Genomic DNA, 27,122 nt, shown 5'->3' on the forward strand with positions numbered 1-27,122 from the left:
ATGCGGAGAAACACGAATCACCGTGTATAATTGGCCGAGAATTGTAAAACCCGTAGGAAATAGCAAACAAGTTGAAAAAACCGAAACGCCTGTAACGGCGTAGAGTAAATGAGGGATTAACGCTATGTATGGAGCGCAATATACGCAGGTAGTGTACGGTGCAACATATCGGCGAGTTTGTAGGTAGCGTAGGCATAAGCTGCTAAAGAGCAAGAACAAGTTCTATCGATCGACGTGATCGGAAAACAAAGAAAAAGATGACAAGTTTATACCCGTGACTGAAGAGAAGAAAAAAAATTAGGATAGACAAAAGGAGCTCACCGATAAACTGCATATCCGATCGAAAACGAAGTCCGAAACGCGTCGATCATCGGTGGATTTCACGGCCAGTTCCACGTTGAGTAAATTTTAAGATTCTGCAACTGTAACAAAGGATAAACAAAGGATATGAACAAAGGTCGAGTATAAGACGCCTGAACTTTTTCCCGCAAGTTTTTCCCGCGTCCTTCGTCTCGAGAGAATGAAATACGTCCGAGAGAAATTTCTGTTGCGTATATTTACGCGCGAGCGCTGCACGCGTGGAAAAAAAATTCATCCGCGGAGGGCATAAATGGAGGAGGAAAAGGAGGCACGGAGACCGTGTCTGCACGGTTGTGAGTTTGCGCGAATAACAAGAGGGCGGGAGGGGGGGGGGGGGGGGGGGGGAGATAGAGACGAACGAAGAAGCAAAACCGGCGGTCGTTAATGCCTGTTTCAGCCCTTGGCGAAGTACCGCCGCGAAACGGTAGACAGAAAGAAATACAGACAGGATGCTGTGGTAGGCCGCACGAAACTATCTTTGCCTGGTCTGTTAAAATTTTCATCCTCCGCAACGACGACGATGCGCTCCTTCCTTCGAGCTCGAGCGGTTGTCTTTCAACGGTCGGCAGTTTTTCTTAATCAGCTGTTTCGGCTTGACCCTCATTACTACGGAAGATAGAGAATTACTGTCTCCGTCTACAGAAAGTGTCCGCAAAATAAACGGTTGGAAGTGCGGTGTTCAAAGATAACACCGTTTTTGTGTTGGATTTAAGACCACTTGGTGCCGAGAAGATGACGTTTAATTTTACACTAATCGATGCGGACTTTTATTGACACCGTGAATTTTCCGACAGTGTGGAGTACAATAAAGATGGCGTCGCTGTAGCAAAAATGTTCACAATTAAAAGAAAGCGCCAGTCGGATCGAACCCTGATTGCTTATTAGCGCAATTCTGGTGACTGTTTCAACCACTATCCGTCGATTTTTGGTGGTCACTTTTTCAATTGCAAAAGCCCGTACGAGGTGATCGTCCTTAGCATGGAAAATTTTCATCCGTATTATATACATGTATGTCGCATATACCTGTCTCGGGTGTGTTGCGATTTTAAAACCCGAGAAGAAGGTCGAGAAGCGAGATGAGAAAAAAGTTTCTCATTTTTCAATTCCATTAAGAAACGTTATACATACTACAAAACCACGATCGTGTCACGGGTGGATCGACGCTTCTTGCACACCTGCGAACTTATCGTACACGATCTGTATCCGTGCGAGCTGCGAATACCTACACGATGAAAGAAACGCGGCGGCTCTTGCGGAGATGAGGTTTTGCAAAGAATGCAGTTTTGACATCGATATCCGGCCTGCCTTGCTCGTGCGCCTTCGACGTCGTTGTCCAGCTTCCACGAGACGCTGTTCTACGTACCTACGTACAATGGTACACGTATGTACGTAACATATACCTGCATACATTTGTCAGGTGCTACCGTGGACACACGTACGTATGTACATGCATATACGCGCGGTTGGGTATACATAACGCGGTTACATACAACGTAGGTAAAACGACACCTCGTCCTCTCCTCTGCCTGCACCGCAACGAGTTTCCAACAATTAATTATCGAAGAATTGTAATGTTAATTCAGTAAGGAATGCATCGTCGTTGCAGTCGTCTTCCTTTTTTTCTCACTCTTATACAATCAGTGTCAGTCGGTCTTTTCTCATCCTTAAATTTCTCTCGTCAAATCACGTGTAACATCAATTTTATACAGAAGCAACGGTGAAGGTTTCAGTTGAAACGATCGAACGATGACGTGTTTCGAGACCACACGATACCGATCGCTTTGATCTATCGCCCGTTAGTTGTGCCAACCTTTCCGATCGATTTCGTTGTTTCGTTTCCCCAAATCTATTTTCCGCGTCCTGTACCGTACAATACCGCGGCATGTGGCTTTATACCCTTGATCGAAATCTCTTTATCTCACCACATGTTGAAACGATATAGATAAAAATAGCAGGGGAGTGATAATGGGAAGGTTAACTTATCAACCACCGGACAATAGCATATAGCCGAAGGTGCGTCTGTGGGGACACGTAAAAGCATTCGTAATCGAACTAACCTCCCTCCACCCTGTCCCTATCGAAAAAAAGGTACGGCGCGTTGCATCTGACGAGTCGATAATTGATTCGACTCATTACGAACGAATTAGGAAAGATTTCTTGCCTTCTAGGGGGCGGGGGGCTTTCCAACAGATGCATATATTGGGGAGACGGGGCGTTTTAAAGAGGTGTGTAAATTAAGGCGAGGGATGGAGGCACCGCGTTTCGGAGTATCGGTCAATTTTACGACTCGCGGCGCGTCTGCGGACGATGAATTGTATTTTCGATGGTGCGTGCACGTACGCGAGAGGCGAGAGTGTGTGGGTGGTATGAATGTAGGAATACACCACAGGCGATGCGTATGTACAGGTATACCTGTTGTATTTTGGGGCGTTCGTTGACCCCCGCACGTCAAGAATTGTAACATTCTAACTTGAATAACCGGAGCTAAACTGTAAAATCAATATGCAGTATCGCCTGCGTGTATAGTATCCGAATTACACGCTTGGTAAACAAATTCGAATGACAGAATCGTCGTGCTTGTGATCGTTCGAGATTTTCCTGTATTTCGGCAAAACTACAACTGCGATCTTTTCACTCGCGAGTATTTAAAGCACGTGATGTAACCTGTGTGCGCGTAACGATATTCGTACAAGGTAAGAAAAAAAATCTTGCACGAACGTTTCATTTCATTCGGAGTATAAAGATATTTGGCAAATTAGCTGAACGGTAATTAGATCCGTTAATTGACCGTAGTAGACAGGTGTAATTAAATTCGAATACCATGTACGGGAATGTATATATTTTAGGGTGTTTCAGGAAAAATTATTTGCCAATTTCCACCGTGGTACCCTCTGAAAAGTTTGTTTGGGTTTAGAAAAAGATTCTTTCAAAAGATGAGCGTTGTACGTTACGTCTGAGATGAAGTTTATTCAATTTCTGTTTGCAGAGAAGATGAATTTTGTAGATAATATCTATATTCCGGGCTGCAAACATCAGGGTTACAGTTTACTCCACGGCCAGTCTTCTGCTCTGATGGTAAATGTTTTTGGAAGAGGTAGTCACCACGTATTAGACAAATGCGGACGGGGTACACCATAACTATCTCTCTCTTACCGCTGGTCCCTATACGGGACATAAGCCCATGCACGTTCCATTGCATATCGAAGTGGGACCCCGGCATTAACAGAAAAAAATGCGAAAAAAGTGAAAAATTGAGGGAGCGCCATCTTACAAGGTATTTCATTTCTTTTTCAACATGTTAAAGTAGGCTGAAAACTAAGCGACACGCATTTTTTTTCATCTACCGTTGAACACCGTAAGGGGGTGAATTGGCAGTGTTATTTGTTTTTTTCAATTGATGAAATTAAATTTTCCATTTTTCGTTATGAGAAAACTTTTCCCGTTGCATTGGTTAAAAAATATTATGCGTTCTTGTGGGTGAAACCGCGAAATCGCCTCTTGACACGGCTTACTTCGGAGGGTGGTTTTACCCCCATAACGTGTTTGATGACAGATGAAAAAAAAAAATGCGCGTCGCATAGTTTTCAGTCTATTATAATATATTACAAAAGGGATCAAATCGGAGAGTTAGACCTAGGATACCTTCCTTGTTAGACGTAACGTAAAACGCTCATTTTTTTCATACAATCTTTCTTTGAGCCGAAATAAACATTTCAGAAGGTACCACGGTGGAAATTCGCAAATTATGTTTTCTTAAAACGGCTTGATATGTACGTATACACACATAGGTATATTATTCTTTCAGCTCCGAGCCGACACGCGAGCCATCGGACGTCGTTCATCTTCAAGATTTCAGCCACGGGCGAGATTCTTCGGCGTGCCGCGTTGCATCGCATAACGATTTTTCCCAGAAGCTTGCAGGAGCCCCCTTTTCCTCTCACCTCCCGCTTTTGGCCCCTCAAGTGAACTGCAGCGCCGGCAGACAATAAGACACGTTTATGCAGATCGTGAGATGATTCGGTACCGCCGGTCAGGTGGAAATATATATTATAAGTGCCTGTTTACGGTGCCGAAAGACGTAAGGAGTAGGTACAAGATACATCATCTTCTCGCCTCCTGTGCACGGTGCAAAGATGCACTAAAAATTAATCCTTACGTTTTTTTTTTTTTTTTTTTTTTTTCGTACACGTCGAGGAAATCCAAAAAATAATTATATCGTTACGCAATGCAATCTTAGATTCTATAATAGTGCACGAAGATTTGTTGATTTTTGAATTTTTCAACATTTCGCACATTCTCCAATTGCAACAATCAAGATTTTCACGAATTCTTCTTTCGTTATTTTATTTTCGCAAGCTCGATCCTGCCAAGTTTTGCCCCCGGCCCGATTCGAGTTGATCTGAACTTGTACACCGCGCGAGCTTCGAATTGTATCGTAGGAAAGCAACGCCAAATAAATGATGTCAGCGGCAGCAAGTTTCAGCAATTAGAACCTTACTCAAGGTAGGTGCGGCAGTTCCGTGATTTCGAGTAAATATTCGACGTGTAGAATTCAAATTGACACAGCATCGCGTTCATATCTACTCGCACACGCATATGCAACTACGCAAAGCTGCGAAGACCCTGTACGTATATACATACATATATATATATATTATAATTTATGTTGGGCACCTTGCTCTCGACCCCCGCTGGGACCGACAGGTCTTAGGGCCTCCGTATCTCCCTGGGAACTTCTATGCGCGGTCCCGATCAGTGTTGCGATGCAAGCATTCACTGATCCCAACGACGCGACGGCGTTATAGCCACTCAACTCTATAGATATATAGACTAGAAGAGACTAAAGCCGCAAGCTTCGTGTTGTACATGCGATGCAGAACCTACACGGACGCCTCTTCGTTTGTGCTGGACCAAAAAACTGTCCATTCTTGGCGTAGGTCCTTTCGCTGTGCATACACGTATATACACATGCATTGATACAACATCTACAGATATAAACCCGGCCTCGACTCCTCCTCCGGTCCCCTTTTCCATTTATTTTAAACTTTTCTTCATACCTTGTCGTACAATGTATGGTAGGTACGTGTACCCGCATGCACACAATTTCCAAGCTAGTTTTTACTTTTTGACCCGACTCGTACGACTGGCCTTGATTTTTATTTGTTATCACAGCTTCCTTTTTTTGGTCTACCTATCCGAGTTTTTACGAAAGAAGCCAGCTGTCGGACTATCTCGTTACCGCAAAGAGAAACCGAACTTTTCGGTTAGTTTCAATTGTTTTCCAAAGTTTTTAGTCGCTGCAGATAAATGTATATTCGCGAATTTTGAGGCGTGTTGCAAGAAATAAAAAAATAAAACTCACAATCCAACAATAATTAGCATAAAATCTTGAACCGATGATTTAAAAAAATTCACCACGAATTCCAGGTTCTTCCGTGAGGTGCGATAACGGTAAGAAAGAGTCCGAATTTAAAGGGACTCGCAAAGTGCGGTTCGCAGCGGCGTCGACGGATCCGTTCGAACGTGATAAAACGCGCACGTACCCACCGATCGGCTGAACGTGCACGACGAACGTCCACGCGTGATGTTAATTCCCGATAAATTCCGTGAGTTCATTAATACGCGGGGCTTCTTTCGCTCCTCTCGGGGTCCTCCGCACGCAGAAGGCGGGCAGCAGGGAGCGGAGAGCGAGCAGTTCATTGAGTACGTCTGGTATGCGCCGGAGGGCCGACCTACGCTGAGCGAAGCTGTTTAGTGACGGGGTCCGGGTTCCCCACGGAGCAGCGGCTAGTGTAGTCTAGCTTAGACTAGCCTGGCCGAGCCTCCGCCCATAAGTACCTACTACGAAAAGCGTAAAACGGCCTTTTCCGACCGCCGCCGCCGCCTCCCACACGACCGCGATGGCCTTCAACTCCGAGTCAAGGTTTTCGAGGCAGTACGCGAACCAGTCACCGAACCCTTATTATCAACAACAGGCGCGTGCAAACGGAAGAAGCAGCTTCCACCGTTCTCACTCGCTCTCTTTATCTCTTTTCTTTCTTCTATAAACAACCGAAAGCGACCTTCTAATTAATCTTGGTTCTTCCTCCATTACGTAGGCTTCAAGGACTGCGGTGAAGTGGCCGAATGATCGATAGGATCGAGGCGATCCGCAGCTGCGCTACAATCGTTGGTGACCAAATCTCTCCGTTGAGGATATACTTAACACGCGCAAAGTGTGGAATTTGTCTTCTTGAAAAGAAAAAAAAAAAAAATCGTCGCCGATTATTTCGTCACGATCGAGTTAAGCTCAATCGCACTGTCAAAAGTCGTTGGTCAGTGGAACGGACGTTACACGTTACGTCATAGTTCAAACCGGACATTCGATGCGGGCACGTAGAGAGTATGTAAATATAACGAAGATTGACTCGCTAGAGGGACTTTCATACACTACCAGTGTCTGGTAGTGTACCTACAATGTACGCCCATTCGCGCGTTACATGTGAAGAAATCACACCGGGAGAAAATCATTTCATCCTTGCAATATCCAGATGTGAAACTCCGCGGTTTCACCGACATAAGAGTAGATAGGTACGTTAGTGATCGATAGCTTCAATGTCAGATTTTGCCTCGAGAGCAGAAGAGAGAGTACAGAGCCTGATAAGGGAAAGCGGGTCTTCTTAACGCGTCGAAAAAACATTAATACTTGTAACCAATTAAATCCTGAGTCAGTTGCGTTCTCATTTCATCAATAACTAGTGTACAAAGTAATGCGAAACGGAATGTGCGTATGTATCCTCCTCTTCCGGATATCCCTCCATATTCCCAAGTCAAGAACATCGCTCCGTCATCACGAGACATTGCCATTTACCGGTATAACATATCGGATGGAATAAGGAATAAGATCATCGTGTATAAATGCAAATAGGAATACCGGCTGCTCAGCATTGATGAGGGTGGCGCATGGTGTAAGGTGGGAGGACACAATATTTAGTCACGTTCAACAAATTCTTGTTCCTTAAAGAAACCCGTTCCGCACCGCGCTCCCACGGGAATTCCTTCGACTCCTCACACCGACTGGATGCAAGGCAGCATGGCAGCAGCGGCAGCAGCGGCATTGCCCTCACTCGGACGTTCTCTTCTCTTCTTTTCTCTTCTCCTCTCTTCTCAATTCTCTTCTCTACCCTCCGTCTCCCTCTGTCGCACGTTACTCCGTCCGCCAGTCTCTCATTCCCTTCAAAACATCCTCTATCAACAGAGAGCGCCTTCCTTCCACATCCTTTCCTCTTCCTTCTCTCTCTCTCTCCCTCTCTCTCCTTTCTCTATCTTTCTCCAAGACATTTGTATACCTACCCAACTCTCTGTGTTCCGAGGTATACACCGCGTTGTTCGAGGAAAAAGAAGATGAAGAAGAAGAAGAAGAAGAAGAAGAAGAAGTGGAAGATGCCTAGCGCTAGTCACATGTAAATAACACATATCTCCCCGCCCCCCGCACCCTGCATGCAGGTACGCAGTGAAAACCCCGCATTATTGTACCTGGGTACGTGAACACAAGCAACATACGTATGCATATGCATCACGAGCGTCGGACGTTCGACGTTTCGTCGTTCGCCGGTTGTGTCCGTCAGCGTTCCTTCTCAGGGCTCCCGAAGGACCTGCCGCAGGTTCTGCCAAGTTAGGATACGGCATACAAATGCACCGTGCGAGAACCACGCATCCGTTTTCTTCTGGCTCAAGAATTGTGAGAGTGGCGAGGATGGAGGACACAAGGGGACGCGGAGGCGTGTGATGATGATAAGTGGCGAAAGGTGAGTGAATGACTCGGAGGTTTAAAAAACCAGGAAACCACCTGCGACGGGGTATTATTTTTGTAGACGTAACGCATAACTCCTCGTGTGCGCGTTACGGTGTCTGTGTGCTGGGTACACATCGGTGTACGATCACGTTGCAGGCTACACACCATCGTCCATCCGCTCTTCTTCCACTCGTGTTTCCTGCATTTCATACGTACCTACACCTATACTAGAGATAGCTATGCATCTGGGTACGTACCTATTCAATAGACGTTGTTATTGGGTTGGCATTGAATAACTTTTCCGCACTACCGCGAGGGGGAATCGCATTGCTCATGAGTCTTGTGCCGTCCCTATACCTTGTACCTGCATCTACGTTGCATGTATGTACAACCTTTGCTCATGCTCTGCATCCCGAGTCTCTCGGGTGCATCAAACTGCAGTGACTGGAAACAAACACTTTGTCCGTCGATATCGTGGTCGGAACTGTACGTCTCTGTCTTGGAAAACATTTTATAATCGTACGGTATGCGATACGTGTGGTAAGAACATGGTGACGAAACGTTGTTTTATTTCAGTTGGATAAAAGTCGGGATCTGTCGCAATTTGTAGCCGCATAGGCAATATCGTTGATCAAGAAATAGTGACAGAAATTTATTAGGAGCGCTTCGACTCGATAAAAGGGACCGCAGTCTGCATTGCGACATTGGAATCGACAGGGTCGAAGAAATAGGTAAACGATATTCCAGGAATGGCATTATTTTGAATGAAGTAACGCATCGCCACGCTGTTGCGGCGATGTCTCGAAAGCGTGATTGCACATCGATACGAAAAAAGAAAACAAGAAAACAAAAAAAATTTATATCCAAGAAGTTTTGCCTCGGTGAAAAAAATGATGACCGATCGAAATAGACAATCAATCGTGTTTTTACAAATTTATCCCTCGAAGATTGTACGGAAGACAAGAAAATAAGTAAGCGTGATGAGACAGTGGACGGGAGTCTCATTCAAAGACAGGCAATTTCACAGTACGATGTGTGCTAGGGCAATGAAGGGATTGAAATTACAGTCCACATCACGGTTTAAGGTAACAAGGTGTGTTCTTATCCATCACCGCCGATTCGGTTATTGAGAAGGTGTCCCGACATGAAATCGTCATTTGTATTTAACTATAATTGTCGTGACGTCATACGGGGACTATCACGTGACTTCGCTACCGGGCATCTCCATTCAGAGCACACCTTGATTCCTTACACCACGCGTAACGACGAGGCCCGTTGTCCGAACGTTACAAGATGAGGCTGCGTGTTGCACCTACAAACGGTTACGTTAGACTACGCTCATCTCGTCTACCGTGGAATCATCGTCGTTGCAGTAGGTAAGTATCGTGCATGCGCAAGCAGGCCGTGCCGTTGAGAGTGAACGAGGGCGTGCGATAGCAATGACTGTAATTTCTCTAAAGACGCTGGCGTTTAGAGAGTCCCGGGGATGGGGATGGCTGAATGAGGATAGCTCGGTAACCCGGGGCTATTTGGTCGGTATCGAGAGAATCCGTAGCTAGCAACGCGGGAGGGCGGCAGACCTTTCCGTGTTGTCTGGTTGGTTAACGCACGCCGCGAAACAAGAGGGACTGCTGCCGGTGCAACAGCGGCAACGGAGATGCTCCGACGTCGGGAGGGTACCAATGAAAAGGAGAGAAAAGAAGGGAAGAAAGAGAAGAGCTGGCTGGCAAAAGAGGAATAGTAACAACAACAATAAGAAGAAGAAGAAGAAGAAGAAGGAAACGGGGAGTCCAAGAGGACGAAGAGAGACGCAAGTCGGACCTAGAACTACGCGACGAGAATGGAGAGAAATTCCGCCTCTCGTACATTCAAACTCGGTTCACGGATTGAACGGAAACACGTTTCTGGTGCTAAGACGACTCCCGGTGATCCGGGATGCAGGGATTTAAACCTGCGGGACAGTCGGCGTAGCGCCTCTTTTGCTTAAATTTCTCAATAGGGTTAATCGACTGCGACCCTCCGGCTAGTCGCTGCAACGCTCTACTCATTATCCGAAACATTTGTGATCCTAGATTTCGCATCCAAGCTGTCAAATTTGCACGTACGACAGTTCAAGTTATAGTAAGAGATTCGAAAGAGTTTGCACAGAAATGCAACAACTCTGAAGGAGTTTGGTTTGAAAAATACACGAGTACGTTTTGGTTTGAAATTTTCGCTGATTACTGTAAAATAAAAGCAGTTAATTCTCACAGTTTTCACAGTAAATTAATACAAGCAAAAAAAATTTACCAGTAAAAATTATTCTATACGGTGTAAGAAATTGGGACACGTTCAAGGTGGCCGAAAAAAAGGTCGGTTTCAAGCCAATTTGTTTTCTCGATGAAAAAAAGTAAACTTGTTACCTCGAAAAACCATTTCTAATTGATATTTTCAGTTTATTCCATGATCAAATTAAAAATCCCACGACAATTTCGGGTTCTCCAGCTTTTCCAGTCGCATCGCGTGTTCCGCGTTGCCGTGGGTACAACAGATACGCAATTCCTAAGTAAATTCTTGCGGTCCATCGGCAAGCTGCGCGTTCTCCACCTCCCCATTTTAATTTTAATAATCAGATCATAATCAATAAATCAGCTTTCAGGCGGCAGTCGGCGCGGGATCAAACAACACTCCCAGCATCCTCGGCGTGTCCGATTCACTGCAGGGTGTGCAAGTCGAGAGTGAGGGAGCGAGCGTACAACCTCGACGTATAATCGTAACCGAATACATTCATTCCTCCTCTAAGCAGCGCTTCTCGGTCCCGGAATACTTTAACCGAGGGTTGAAGCGGCCGGCCTCCCGCATAATTTCTCGATCAAAATTCCGGCGCTTCTTCACGGTCCCGAGAAGGACGATACCCGTCGGGGATGCAGGAGAGGGATGAAACCTGCAGGGTATAGGAAAAAATCGAAACACCGGATCCGGAGTTGCGCGAGAGATGTTCTATAGGCAGAAATCACGTGCCGTCTGTAAGTCGACGCACTCTGAGTGAAAAAATGCAAAAACAACAGCCCTGCGGATATTGTACAATAGTGACGTAAATAAGGCGGCAGCCAAGCGTGAAAGACGAGGAACATTTTGACTGTTATACAATACCGTGTATACTCAAGAACCAGAATGTAAACGGCGCATGTAAATGGCGCCAAGAATATCATGCCTACATTTGATTATCTATATTGTCACACGGGTATAGAGTTACCTTTCGGTATGTGTACCAACGTACATGCCTACTATAATAATAACGTGTCTAACGTACGGGTGTCTCGTAGAGTCGTATCAGGGCAGTAAAACACGGACAGGTATAAGGGAAAGAGAGATAAACACGAAAGAGAACAAAATAAGAAAACCGTGAAAGTAAAAATGCAGCAAGTGCAATATCGTCGTACTGCGTTTCGATGTTTTTCCACGCAACGCCCGCGGCGCTCTGTTAAACGTAGCTCGCAACTCAAACGTGATGAATATTCGCGGGTTTTATTCCGTTCCTCATTTCCGACATTTGTGCATGCGTTTTTTTGCCCTCGTTTTCCGTTCAACCAATTATTATTATTACGTTTTACGTGGTGCCATGCGCGGCGAATCGCACCGCGGGTAGATAAGCACATCCTGCCTACCCCATAACCATATGCCTCGACGCAAGATAAAACTTGGTGAAAAAAACCAGGCAAGGTGTACGAATTTATGCGAATTTTACATGCACGATGTACGTACATGTGGAGATACGGTGTGCGGTACGTGCAGTAAAGCGGTAGAGAAGCTCGACGCAAGCGGATTGAAGTTAGTAACGTTGATGTAATGAAACGTTGAAGCTAAGATCGTGGTTTTGAAAATTTGGAACTCCTTTAAAGAATTTATTAATTAAAGATTACTCAATTTGAAATGCTCCTACATTTGCGAAATAACAATTTTTCCTAAAAAAGAAAAAAAAAAAAAAATGGATCGTTGGATTAATAAACGTTACGAACTTCACTCCGTTGGGAACGTTTCTTTCTTTTTTTTACACCAAATGAAATATGTTCATAAACATGTCATTTGTACGAAGTTGATATGAAAAAAAAAAAAATTCTACGTTAAGGGCGAAATTTTTTATACAGCAATTCAATTTCTATCGAGATATTTTACGAAAGAAAAATAATAATGCGGAATACGATCGTTTTGCGTATTACATGTCCGTACGTAAGATTCAGTGCGAAATTATAAACGTATAAACATACATTTATCGTACACATTTATTCTACAGCGTTGACACGCCTCCTCGGCGTTAGCGTTTTATCTGAATATTTTTTTATTACTTCTGATGTCAATTTAAAATTCATCTCATTTGAAATTTCATTCATCACTGATTCACGCAGCTCGTTTCACAGAGTTAACGGTTGATCGTCCGAATCTTGTCGCGCGGGACACGTGCCCATATTTTTCGTTACTCGGATTCGCCAGTTTCAGTCTCGCGTCAAAGGGCACGTACGTATTTACGTAGAGATGGAGTTGAGCGTACATCGCACGCACACAAATGCGTAAATACGGAAATACGCGTGCAGAGACGCGGCAACGCGAGATTGGAATACAGAATACACGGATAATTAAGCAAGCAATCATCCGCGAGCTAGCAGGTAGGTATTCAAATTGATAATCCCGCTTCCCTCTCCCCGCCCCCGAACACTTTAAATGCCTGGCACATGCACCTGCCAAACGACGCTCTAATGGACATTTCATGCCCGACGAGGGAGGGGGGATAAAACAGGTTTTTTTTAAATCCCGGAACGTTCGGTATGCCGAATTCCTCGGGCTGCACATGTGGGTATACATTTACGGATACCCATACGTGCAACGCATTCCTATGTATAATATTATACATGTGTATAGTGTTCGTTATATCCCTGGATAGAAAAAAACACACACACACACACACACACACAAAAGGTAGATCCCAAAGTTTCATTTCCATTCATCCGTCCGTTGGTCAGTTTCAAGGCTGTGCAATAAAAAGTTTCGGTATTTTCAGCAAGCATTATATGTAAGTATAACATTGGTGTATGGAAGGTATATAGACCTGGATTGTGAAGCGAGAAAATTTATAGAGAACAGGGAAATCAAGGAAGGAGTCCAATTTCATTCGACTTTACGTAACGTATGAGCGAATTAAAACTTGCACTTATAAACATTTGGACGATATGGGAAAACACCGTATACAGGGTGTGCCTGAAGTAACAGGACCGATTTGAAACGTGGATAAAATCCATACGTGTTGACCGATTTTCGAAAACTGGTTTGTCTTTTTGCGCGAAATTGGAAGAACCAATCTTTCATTTAGCGTTTGAAAATCTGAAAAATCCTTGTTGAAATATACATATATATATGCTTTTGCAGAAAAGGCTGGGAGACTGAAAAAGATTAATGTTACAGAATGTTCAACATAATTTCGATCTTAAATCGTGATTGAAGGACTCGGTGATTTTGGTTAAAATTTATTTAAAAAAAAAACCAACAAATTCTGGATTTTATTCACGTTTCAAATCGGTCCCGTTTATTTTGGCCCACCTTGTATACAGAGGTATGTACGAGTACCACTGAATTCATGTTATGCGACGCCTGAAAAACGACGACCAGCTTTACCTACGTGCGAGGAGTTTAACCGGATAGGGCTCGTAAAAACGCGATTTAAAATATAATATTCAGTTCAGTAACAGCCGACTGAGGATTTTATCCCCCTACAGTATTAATAATTATTGCATTAAACCGCGCATATATATGTATACACACAGAGATAAAATGATTAATTCCTCACATTTGACATTTAACAAGAATGAAGTGTAACGGTGAATTTTGTTACGGAGATTGAAAATTTTGCCATCAAAATTCAAAAATTTGCAAGTTACATGGTAATTGGTAGTATTGCTGCACGTAATAATATTCACCGTATATGTAACAGAATACGCAACAGCTGGGAGAGTGAATGCGTTATACGTCGTTGTATGTAACATATTTCAAATTTTTCACGTGAAGGAAGAAAAAGATGAACGAGAAGAAAAGGAAGTAACAAAAGTAAAAATAATACTAATAGCAATCGTTGCGAATCTCATGGGAACAGCGGGAACAAGGAAAATAAATGCCGCTGCTGCGCTGCAGCTTAAAAGAAGCAAGTGATACATGTTCATACCTGTACTATACATGTACGTATATATATATACAACGATAATATCGGTAAGCAAAAGACGTATTGTTGTAATATTACGTACGAAGAGAGAGGAAAAAAAAGTCGCGTGCCGAAGTCGATCCAGCTTCCTGGAAGATCTGGACCGAATGTGTAGCCGAAGTGTTTAAAATCGATGCTGAATATATCTTATTTGCATTACGAAGCATGCGTGCGTGAAAATATTCACGTAAGTAGATACATATACGCATCAATAACGTAATAATACATAATAAATTAATTCAGTCTAACAATGCGGGATTTTTTTCTCTCTTTCCTTTTTTCATCTTTTTTTTTTTTTTTTTTTTTCCCCTCGCCCAATGTGGCACCGGAATCTCTCGTGAGACGATGCGAAAGAGAAGAATTCGAATGAAAATTCATTGAAACAAGAATAAGATGAAGAAAAAAGAAATTAGGAAGAATATCAAACGGCTCTCCACATATTATGAAAAACATCAACACTGTTATGCAAATATCGTACACACGCTAATGCATAACAATATGTATGTATGTACGTATGTATACAGATACGTGTATATTTCCTAAGGCGATTATTTCATATCAATGAATAATCACGAGCGGACCGCGAATGCTAAGGTAGAATAAAAAATAAATAAAAAATACTCCATGCAAGATCAGCCTGAAATTTTTTCGTATAAAAATTCACAAATATAAAAATTTCATTACTCGAAATGTACGCGCCATGATTTTCGATCCTCGCTACGCGTTTTTTGCCTAAATGATTCATATTTTACTAACATGACAAGGAAAGGAGAAAATTTCACGCGCTCAAACGCAGCATCAGGTTTAAATACAAAGTTCTGCAGAAACGAGATCGGAACGAGTCCGTTGAAGAATGTATGAGAGAATTAACCGGGAGAAAGAGAAAAAGAGAGACAGAGAGAGAGAGAGGCTGTATTTCAATCAGGTCGACGTTTCAATAAAGCTACGGGCGTTCGGCGTGCAAGCAGCCGATCATGCAGTTAATCCAAAGATTCTGACTCCAACGGCTCCATCGAATATGTATATAAATTGACAAAGAAAGTCAAAAACCGTACAAGAGAAAATAAAAAGATTTGAAACGAACAAACATACAATAATATAATAATCCACATTTTACGATCGCGATTTTGTGTAGGCAAAACTTCTTTGTACAGATCAAATATCTGCATTAATGATATAATAATTACACAGTGACGGTTTGCAACTAGGTTCAACAACAACAACAACAACAACAATGATAATAATAATAACGACGATGATAATAATCATTCGTAATTATGAATGGTAGCCGCGAGTATCGTGAGCAAAGCGATAGTTGATATTTTACCATTGTTGCTTATTGTTAGACACAGGCTGCATTTGTTAAAACAACATTATCTACTCAGGTATCGCGTATAGCTTATATTATATCGAGAGAGCGGTGCACAGCTTTTTACAACTACTGTATATTAATTATCGCGGTACGGTGGTGTAGCAGACGTCACGATTATACCGTTAAAATATATACCTAATGACGCAGACAATCGGCAAAGAGTTTTAAAGCCGCGTACCGACACTGCATGGCAAAACGATAATTCCCGCGATATTCGTTTGCTTTAGTGGCTTCGCTGCAATAGTAACGCTAATTCTAACACGTACCTATGTGTATAAATTGCATAAAAGCGAAGAAACGCAGTGATTTTTGTTTCAAGTGTGAATTGTTTTTTCTTTTTTTCATAAAAAAGAAAAAAAGGATTTGTGCAACACGAGCGTCTTTTGCACTAGATACACGCGATATTGTAATGAGTATAAATTAACGATTCGCACGATAGTTATTCGTCCGTTTTATGTCACTCTTCCAACACGGTGTTATAATTCCAAGGCTGAAAAGCAAAATGTCAAGAGCCGCAAAATATCGTCCATCATACCAAGTATATCTGTGTACGTATAGATAAGAATTTTAAATCGTCTAACACGAGACGAGAAGATTAAAATTAAAAGTATTCATAATCAAAACTTGCACTCGAAAGTTTATGACATCCGCTGGATTGAATTTTGTAACATGTATCGCGCGTTATCTCGTACACACATACTTGTTTAAAAGTTTACAACTGCGACAACCGCTTAATATGTACATAACGAGCGTATTGCCACCGAAAAGTAAAGGCGTCGGGACCGCAGCCATGAGGATAAAGACAAAAAGAACAAACACCCAGTGTCAAATTGTAAGAACATGGCGATCGATTCGGCGTGCAAATAAAATTTTCAAATGCAAGGTTTTTTTTTCTTACGTGTAAAATATTATACCTGCCTTACTTCTTATTGTTAGAGGCAGCCTGGTGGCGGAAAAAATGTCCGAGCCGGAGAGAGAGAAGGAGGGAAACAGTAAGACTAGTCGCCATCTCTTTCTACGGCAGGAGCGTATTCGTCGTAATTTAGTGCCCTGAGCACTGAGCTGATATCATCCGGATGACATGTATTAAAAATGCATATGCACCGGTAAGTCAGGTTATCGAAGCAAGTCGCTAATATCAATTTAGGGTATTTTTAAATGAAATAATCTGATTGATAAATGTGTAACGGACATATCCGCCGGAAAGATAAGTAAAATATTTGAAACACAGACATCGTAATACTTGTAATATATATAACCAATTAAAATATGCAATTACGATCTAAAAAATTACGTGAATTTTTTAAACTCTTAAACTTGAAAAGTGAAAGTTAAATCTTTGGCTGATCGTCGGTAGATATTGGTGGGGTTCCAATTGTAGTGGAAAATTTATTCGCTTTTGATCAAAATGTACTTCGTGTACAGTCTTCTTTCTAGCTTGCGATTAATAGGTTTACGTGCTTGCAATTCGTAACGTTTAATCCTCGTTTGCAAGCATGTATTTAGCAATGATTATTCTCTCCAACTGCGAGCTACGCTGACAACGAAACTCTTTGATTCCATTGTCAGACGCATGTTGTAAATATTTTCAAACCTGTACACGGTATCTTTCGTTAGACTATTTATTAACACCTTTCCCTGGCGAATAATGGCGATTTAATGAATAAAATATCGAAATCCCTACTATTACGCAAAAATCTAGCCCGATATCGTTGATTTTAATACCTTAGAAGCTTGGAGCATCTCGGAAGGTATGTTCAGGGATTGAAGAACGTTGAAAAACACTGCTCCGAGATATCTGCGGCAAATCACCAGCCCCGTTCGCTTACGGATCGACGGACGTATAAGTTTTAGAATATACGGCATACAAATAAGTGGAAAGAGGAAAGAGCGAAGAAAAAAACAAAATGGTTCGGTTAAAATTCCAGACGCGGTATGCCCGGGAGTCGATTACGTGCGTATCACGTCTCCCTCGGTTTACATTGTAACACTACCAGCAAAAGTATCAAATTTACACGACAAGTGGGCTTCGTACAAAAGTTGGACCCCACATATTGTAAGCGTTTAGACCCACCCGATCTCAAATTTTTCGAACCGCCTATTTTCTATTCCCTTCCATTATTTGTTTTTCGATCAAAATATGTCATATACAATTTTGTGAACGTTATATTAATTACAAAATGAAAGTATTGAGTATTTCGTAGCTAAAAATTTAAAACGATAGTAGCTGCGTGAAAAAGAAAGAAAAATAAATAAAATAACATACAGAATAACATTCAGCTTCGTAAATATACAAATTTCGACAAAATTTTTCGATTGAAATTGTTGTTACACGTAGTGCAGATAAAAAATTTTGCAAAAATCATTGGAACTTTCTATATTACGTGTACGGTGTACGTGATGAACCAAATTGAGAAATATAATTGTCTTTGGCCGCTAATTTCCTAAGACCCCCACAATTCATCAACCTTGAAATCTCCCCAGCATCGCATACGTATAATCATCATCCGAAAACAGCATAACGTATGTACAGCTATAGGTTGAAATCGGATAAGGGTCGAAATAGAATTCCTAGGGTAGGTATATATATATGTATAGAGAGAGAGAGAGAGAGAGATAGACAGACGGTGGGGGGGGGGGGGGGGGGGGGGGGGGGGAGGGTGAGAGGAAGATGCGGCGACGCCCGGAGAGCCGCAACCAACTGGGCATGAAGAGGGGGGAGGAAACCGAGCGCCGCGTCGGACCCACCGAGATGGGACCCGGGGCCCAGCGGAGGCGGCGATCTCCGATGTCACACGGACCGACGTCGACGCCTCCCTCTCTTCTCTCCTCTTCGCCTCTCTTCTCGTGTTTCGGTTTTTGGTCTTCCACGAAGTTCCAGGAATCGTTTTCGGGAGTAGAGAAAAGCCGGAGCGCCGCGCCGTATTCTCGTCCACGCGGTCCGAAGTCTCCTTCGTAATTCCTTAAACTCCCTCCCCTAACCTCTTCGGACTTTTCAACAAACGCTTCAACCCATTGTTTGTTTTGCATAATAGAGGAACGAGCGATGGCGCGGTAGGTACGTCGGACTACTTCTTCTTCCACGCCGCCGTCCACGTCCATACACGCCTGCCTGCCTGCCTGCCTATCCCAAGAAAGGGAGAAAACAACAAAAAAAAATGGAAAAACAAGGAAGGAAAGAGGAAGGGCATACGACACTTCTGACGCGCGATAAGTAATTGAAAAGTATTAATTACTCGGAAGGTTGGGTTCGGTTGGGTTAGGCTAGGTTAGGTTACGTTCGGTACAAACGGAGGACGCCGAGGGTAACGCGATAGCAGCGGCCGGCTCTTCATCCTCTCATCGACCTTTCCTTTTACTACAACCTGCAGCTTCTTCTCGCCGCGACAAGAGGCTGGACAATGCGATGATGGGGGGAAAAGAGAGAGAGAGAGAGGGAGAGAGAGAGTTTTTTGGTCCTGCCTCGATACCGACGAGACGATTATGCGATAAATCAAGCATATAGGTAGATATCATAATGGAGGTTGGTTCGCATGATGCATGAAAATATATGATCTTTCATAAAACACTAAAGAATATCATGTAATAAAAAAGATTCTTTCGATCTCGTCAAATATGTTAAAATCGTTGAAACTATGATATCGTACCGTGGGAATAGCGTGGGAAAATCAAAGGCAGTCATTACCGCGAGTTTTAGTGTAATTCAACGAGTTTTATAATTGAAGATATTGCTGGAAAGTTTGAGGGGAGAAGAATGAGAGTGAAATAAAGAAAACAAGAAAACAAAGATGATTAGAATACAAAATTTATAACACCGTCATCACGCGGTTATAATAAAAAGGAGATGATCGACGAATCGTTACGTACTGTAACATCAGGCACGAAGTAAAGAGTTTAGTAACGTCGTCGTCCACGTAGTCGAACTGACAATGAGATTGCAGAGGCGTAGACGTACGTACGTATAACCAGCCGATTTCTGAATGAATGAAATGGAATGGAATGAGAGGGGAAGGAAGCGTAAAAAAAAGTTCCTTTCGGAAGCGAATTAATGTACCACATACATTGTAAATAAATACGACAGCGGAATGAACGCGTGGAAATTTAAATGACGTATGGTTACACATACACACACATACACACATACACACACACCTACTATTCGAAAGGTTGGAATATCGAACGGACCGAATTAATCTCCGTATCGGCATCTCTCCGTCGCGTCGTTCGAAATAATCCTGATCGTGCGAGCGATGTGTTGAATTTAAATCAACCCAATACACGATAATATTCCCTAAACTGGCCGTTGCGTAGCGGCGATGCAGCGAACGCGGACTATCGAGTAATTAATACAGCTGCAGCTCACTTTATTTATATTTTTCTACCTTTATCGTTATTCCGGATCTACGCCTACAGTCCACGTATACCGCATATACGCCTCGTGTACTACGTTGCCGCGTACGACTTGTATCCCTTCACCTCCCTCCCTCCCTCCCGCCCCTGCAGTCAATGGGCCAGAAAATAACAAAGGAAACCGGCGCCGGCGCCGATCCCGATTCGAATCTTATCGCGCGTATATACCTAGCGGTATACCTGATAAACCACCGTTGCTGCTCCGCTTCGACCGCTGCTTGTAACGATGTACGTTCGATGTACGTAATTCTTGAAAATATGAAGTTAATTTCTCGAGAGAAACCCTTGAGGTGGATTGCACAAATCTGTGTCGTTGTAACCATGCCTCTTATCGGGATGAAAATTCCGACGGAATATTAAAAAGTCCTGAATTTTTCATCGGCCTGCAATATACATACGTAAAAACTTTTGTACTCGCTATCAACTAAGAGACATGAATTCGCAGTTTAAATTTGTGCCACGATTCTTTCTCGCAACAAAGTACAAATCTGTGTGGATATTGTGATCGATTGTATCGAAAACGTATCAATAATCTAACGGAGGTAAGTAGGTAAATAAATAAATGAAAGAAACGAAGCGTTCTGCGGCGGGTAATATCTAAGCCGAGATCTAAATTGGTGTAGAGCATCGACGTCATCGAGGATGGTCTCGAGCAGGTCGGCCTATCCGAAAAGCCAAAGAGTCGGTTCGGGTTCCTCCTTAGCTGCCGGCCGCGATCGTTCGTCCTCCTCCTCGGAGGGCAGATCCTTGCGCCGTCACGACGCATTCGAACCGCATTCCTGGCTTCTTGTGTGGCGGTTTGGCCCGTCGGTTCCACGGCACTGCGGAACGAAGAAAGAACGGAACGGAACGGAACGGAACGGAACGGAAGGGACTCTGACCGGGCTCCGAAATTATCGGGGTGCACGTACGTGGCTGCCTACGAGTGGTCGGTCGGTTCGATTTCCAAATTGAAGACAATCGGGATCGAAGCTGGCCGTTTATCTTTTTACCCAGCTGCCGCGAATAAGCCGTGCATAATTCGCGTGCGAACGAATGCCGAGAGATGTGCGGAGGGTTCGAGTTATCGGTAACGTCGAGGAAACTAAGCGGTTTAACAAAAATATTGATATGATACGATCGTGCAATTTATACCTGTATTGTAATACTTTGAGGAAATCGAGTTTGCACAAACGGACGAATCTAACGTTGCGAAATGTACTCGTACATTGATTGTTTCTTAAATCGGTCCAATGTTCCTTCGTCGTCTTATTGTAGAAAAAAAAGGTCTCAGCAGACCCGTTATATACCCAATTCTGAACAAAACCACTCTAACGCATTTTCATTGGACACAGAAATAAAGAAACGGCATGAATTCTAACAAACCGCGATAGTAAATTCGTAGAATTCGTGCCATTTATTTATTTCTACGTCAAATGAAAAATAATCGCGGTGTTTTGGTTCGGAATTGCGTATAGAACGGGGCTATTTAAATATTTGGAGATATGTACGTACGTCGACGTCGAAATCGACGAGGGCATTCCCTCAAGCTGCAAGTACGTTTCGTCGTAGTAAATAATCATTAATCACGGTCTAAAACCCCGATAACTCTAATCTAGCCTAACCTAACCTAACACAAGCGTACAGAGTCCAGCAGCCGGCTTTTATCGTCGCTTTATAGAATTTTTGGAGGAGTTCGTCTAACGGAAACGATGACCGAACGATTATACGTAGGCGATGAACGCGTGCGGACGTAGGTATAATTGACTTTACCTACCTTGGGGATCGTTGGCGAGAAAAACTGGGATCGCGGTTATTTTCCAATCGGCACGTGTGCGCGATGCGTAATCAGGGCGACCGGAGGAGCGGGGGCGTAATACGTACCGTGCCAGGCGAAGAGTTTGAATTTACGAGTAAGATTTGCCGAGCTAGTATTACACGTCGTGCGCCCGCAAGGCACGTGCAGTGTGGAAGTTGAGGACGCTTAATTTTAGATTCGGTACAGGTATACCGAATTTTCAAAGAAGAAAAGAAAAAAAAACACACCCTCTCGCTAAATTCTTTTCAAATTCTGTAATGGTACAATGAAATTTGAAAATGGATCCGGAATTATATACATATATATATATATTACGCTGCATTGTAAAACAAAAAAATTGGCGGTGTTAAAATTGACAAAAATTTGCGTCAGTGTGGAACAATTTTTATGCTCAATTCGGAACTCCAAACATGGATAGTTTTGGATTGACACCGAAAAATATTCCGTAGAAGTGATAAATTGTCGTCGAATAACGAGTTCTGAATTTTGAATTTTTCATTCAATTTCACTATCCGAGATTAACTTTTTTAATCGATTTTCAGATTATATATACGCACAATGTAATTAAACTCCGATAGTTGTAATAACGCTTCGATTTCGTTGTATTTTACGAAAGAATCAAGACTTCTTTCTTTAAAATTAACAACTATCTACAGTTGCGTTATAAGCGTATGTGCATGCAAAAATACACATATGGTATTATGGCACATACACGTGCAGGGTGGTCACAAGTTTTTGGGAAATATTCCACGACATTTTCAGATTTTCCAGGACGCAAGGTCTAATTTTTCCTGAGTATTATCCCAGTTCCAGTAACTTACTAAAACCCAAATCGTTCAGCTTATCAACTCAGTATTCGATTGAAATTCAATTCGAATTAAAGAAAAATATTATCTACAAAAAAGGTCAGTTTAAGCCAATTTGTTTTATCGTTGAAAAAAAGTAAACTTCTTACTAATATTTTCAGTTTATTCCATGACCAAATTAAAAATCCCCAGACAATTCCAGCTTTTCCAGATTTTCCAAGCGTGCATGTGATACGTATATACGTACAGACGGCAGTGCGCGCGTGGCTAGACGAAGATGGTGCAGCTAAGCGACGAGTATACGTATAACTTGCCTACATAACGCTGTTATTTCTATATTTCCTAGCCTCGCGCGGTGTTCCTTCGTCGCTAATTGAGCGCTCCAAAACGACGCTCCCTTGATCGCTTCGCATATCGCGCACTCGGCGAGTTGATACAGCGTCGCGTTGTCTAGGTCGGCATTGCGCGAGGCTAGCTGACAAACGCCTCCTCCTATCCTCACTCCAGATTATTGAATTGTACGTGCACGATACATCTATTTTTATCCGTATATCACGTACAAGAATTAACGAAGAAGCGAAATGGATGTAAGTACGCAGGTACAATACGGTAGCACATTTTATTTTCATTCAATTTTTCTTCGTTCTATCTTTAACCCTTGTTTAACACCCTGGGGCGCAAATGATCCCACGTATTTTCTTCGTTGATTAAAAATATTTAAATCTATAAAAATAATGAAAATATAGTTTCAAAAAGTAACCTTTTAAGAACTTCGGAAAAAATGATCTACGAAAAACATTTATCGGTTCATTTTTTATAAAGATTTTTATCGCTGGGGTGCAGACGACCCCAGTGTGTCAAGTATGTGATTCTACAGAAGTGCGTCGAACAAGGATTAAATATTAATTTTTCCAGGTACTCGTAACGCTCGCATATCACGCATATAAGATGTAAAATCGAGGCGTACTAAGCACGGGGAGCCTTCTAAGCTGAAAAATGTTTTCACGTCACTCAGAAGGAAGTACTGGTCGATTACATATCGTGTTAACATATGTACATACATACCTACACACGTACGTATAAATACAGCCATTCGCTACGTATACGTTTACGTTATACACACTTGTAATAAATATATATCTACTATTTTACTATACCCATAATGTCTAGATATACGCAAGATAAAACAGGGTCAAAGATTATAAAGTTTTATTTCAACAGTTAAATGATTTGTATGTAGGTAAGCATTTGTACATACACCGCACGTACGCTTATATTACTATATAATCCGCATACATGTATGTAGGTACACGTATGTTGTACGCTCTGCAATGTATGCCTGTGTATGACATGTTCTTTCTCTCTCTCTCTCTGTGTACAAAACCGTAATCGTCAAGTCATCGTTTCTTTTTGTAATACGGTTGCTGCAGCAGCAATCCTGTACAATGTATTCCTTAAATATATTTCGGGAGATAACATAAATGTGCATATGTAACTTGTTTCGTTTCACGTATTTTTCTTTTTCTAACCTTCGAATTTTTTTTTTTTTTTTTTTTTTTTCTTCTTTTCTGTCTGTTCGAACGAATAAAGTCGACGGATGTTTTACCGATTATATAATTGATGTGTTAAACCAAAAGAGTCGCGCAATGCTCGAGTGATATTAATAACCCTGGTGAAAAAAAAAAAACGATTTAATGATGATGTTCATTGACAAATTTTGTCCAAAATTATCCCTTCAGATCATCGATTCTATTTTTTTTTTTCAGTCAGGAAAGCCTGAATAAAACAGCAACGATAAAAAGCAAGCTGCGCACTGTGCACCGGTCGATTAATCAATCGATCTATCGATTCGAACTTGGATGTCAGTTGTCGCTGCGACAAGACAACGTCGTTCATCCTAGAGGCGCCAACGTGGCGCTTCGTCGAGCCGAGAGCTCGTCTTATTTTCAAATCAGTCGAATTTTGTATTGTAATGCAACGTCGGTGAGGAAGAACGATATAAAAAAAAAAAAAAAAACAAACAAACAAACAAACAGCATAAAAAAACAGAAGCGTAGCACGCTTCAACATTCCAAGGGAAAAACAATACGTTGACGATCGAATAAAAATCAATCATCCTTGCAAGCGCGTGCATAGAGGATTGCAGATATTTATATACCAAAATGATATTCTACCCGGTGATAAAATTCTTAGGCTAGTTTTTTATTTATTAAATTAAATTAAAAAAAAAACAGAAAAAAAAAACCAAAACGAAGACGAGCCGTGTGTAGCAATACATACATCATACATACGTACTCAACGGTCCGAGTGACGTAATTTTTTTGCGCGTACGTGCGTGATGAACGGAAGAAAGGGGAGGCGAAATATGTTTTTTTTTTTTTTTTGTTAAAATCGGAGTAAAAAAAAAATTAAAAAAAATAAAAACGAAACAGGTGAAGGTAAGAGCATAAACCAGCCTTGCGCCCGGCTTGATAAACCGCGACAACAACGATCACACGCCGTCGCGCAACCAACCAAGCCTGCCTTACACCTACTATACCTACCTACGCATGTGATATTACGTATGCTCGATGTCTCTACGCACGATATGAGAACCGCTGCCTTACCCACCGACATCATCCACACTGCATGAATGGAACGACTTCCAAGAAATGTACAGACCGATCCAAAGATTTTCTTATTATGAAAAGAAGTGGACGAAATGTGTTTGTTGTAAGTGAGAAAAATTGTTACTTTTTTTTAAGTAAATTTTATTTGCACTGTTTTGTCCAGCGAAAACGGTTTACGAAATTTGATTATTATTATTATTTTTTATTCCATCGTTTTTTTTTTTTTTGCAAGTACAAGCTTACTTACTGGTAGTGTAATATTGTATGTAAAACTCGAGCAGATCATTCAGATATCGGCATATATTCGATTTCCCCTAAACACGGAGTTGAATAGAAAAACTTGAGAATATTGAAAAAATAAATTGATCTACATCGACGTCACTTTGCACCGGATTAATTCGTAGATATATACTGTATTATATACTTATGGGCAGTTTCTATAGTTGAAAAATAGACTGGACCACGCGCTGGTTAATTAGAGAGAGAGAGAGATGAGAGACAGAAGGACAGTAAAAATAAAACGAAAGAAACGCCCCAACAGAAAATCCTCAAGGAGGAATGTATTTTGAACGGGTTGTACGACCGGAAGTCTGCGAGTTGCTCGTCGAACGATGTAATATAATGAAAGTAATTTTTTTCACCCTTCATCGTTAAGTCTGCCGGTGAGGACGATGATAATGATAATGATGATGATAACGATGATTATGATTATCATGACGATTATGTGTATCAGGCAAAAAAAAATTATGTATATATATATGTATGGTGTGCCGTAATAAGTTTTTCCAACAGCAAATACCATAAAGTTGAATCGTGTTAATATATACTTCATAAATGAAAATAAAAGTGATAACGAAGAGGAATTTTAAATAACCGCGACTTTTCGTAATCACTGTATCTGATTATTTCGTTCTCTTTCTTATTGTTAGTGAGGAAATTGTGCAGTAATTTACAAACAATCTGATACGATGTATTACTCCGCGCGTTTCACCGCGATTTCCACAAACGACGAATTTTCATTCACATTCATTGCGACAGATATTTTAACTGGTTTCTTATTTCGATGTCCGATAAATTACACGACCAGCAAGGAATGAGGTTTAGAATAAGAAGTAAAGGAATCGAAAGTATAAAAAGAAAAAAAAAAAAAAAAAGAAAAACATAAAATATGTATATCGCCTTTCCGCTGCCTAAAAATCCTCCGCCGTTATTGCGCAAGTCGACAAACCTCTTCTCCGCGATACCGCGCGAAATCCTGCAGCAGATACAGTGGTGCTGATGGAATGAAAAGAGAGAAAGAAATGAGCAAAGAAGCGAAAAAATGGAGAGAAAAAATACGATTATAAAAATAGAAGAGGGGAGAGAGAGAGAGAGAGAGAGAGAGATAGAGAGAGAGAGAGAAGAAGGAGAAAAGAAAAAGCGAGGAAAGGTCGGATTTATCGCCAACAGACGGAGGGTGGAGACGCGCAGGCGGAGGTAAAACCAACGCCGCGATATTGTGTTCCCTACGTTACGAATTACGTAACAATTTGCACTAAATTGAAACTAAAATATCTCTGCTCCGAAAACAGACAACTCATCATTTCAACTTTACCAATGTTGAGCGAAACAAGTATCCCTATCTACATATCTCGATTCCCATGGTTCCTTTTCTTCTCTTACATTCAAGGTATACTCTGGAATTAATCATTGACGTCAAAAATGTATCATACATAATAACGAGATCTGGACTGGTCGCGAATTATCGTTCGTGAATGTATCAAATAC

At 41.9% G+C, this 27,122-nt stretch overlaps 1 protein-coding gene across 1 annotated transcript in view; it reads right to left on the minus strand.

Annotated features, from left to right (window-relative positions):
* Positions 1-27,122, minus strand: part of LOC124185427 (G1/S-specific cyclin-D2) — a 120,926-nt gene that overhangs the window by 91,468 nt on the left and 2,336 nt on the right. The window contains exon 2 of the mRNA XM_046576193.1: positions 322-422. The gene's annotated coding sequence lies outside the window, so the exon portion shown is untranslated. The remainder of the gene's footprint in view (positions 1-321; positions 423-27,122) is intronic.

The sequence above is a fragment of the Neodiprion fabricii genome, chromosome 6, assembly GCF_021155785.1.
Source record: "Neodiprion fabricii isolate iyNeoFabr1 chromosome 6, iyNeoFabr1.1, whole genome shotgun sequence".
NCBI classification, from domain to species: domain Eukaryota; kingdom Metazoa; phylum Arthropoda; class Insecta; order Hymenoptera; family Diprionidae; genus Neodiprion; species Neodiprion fabricii.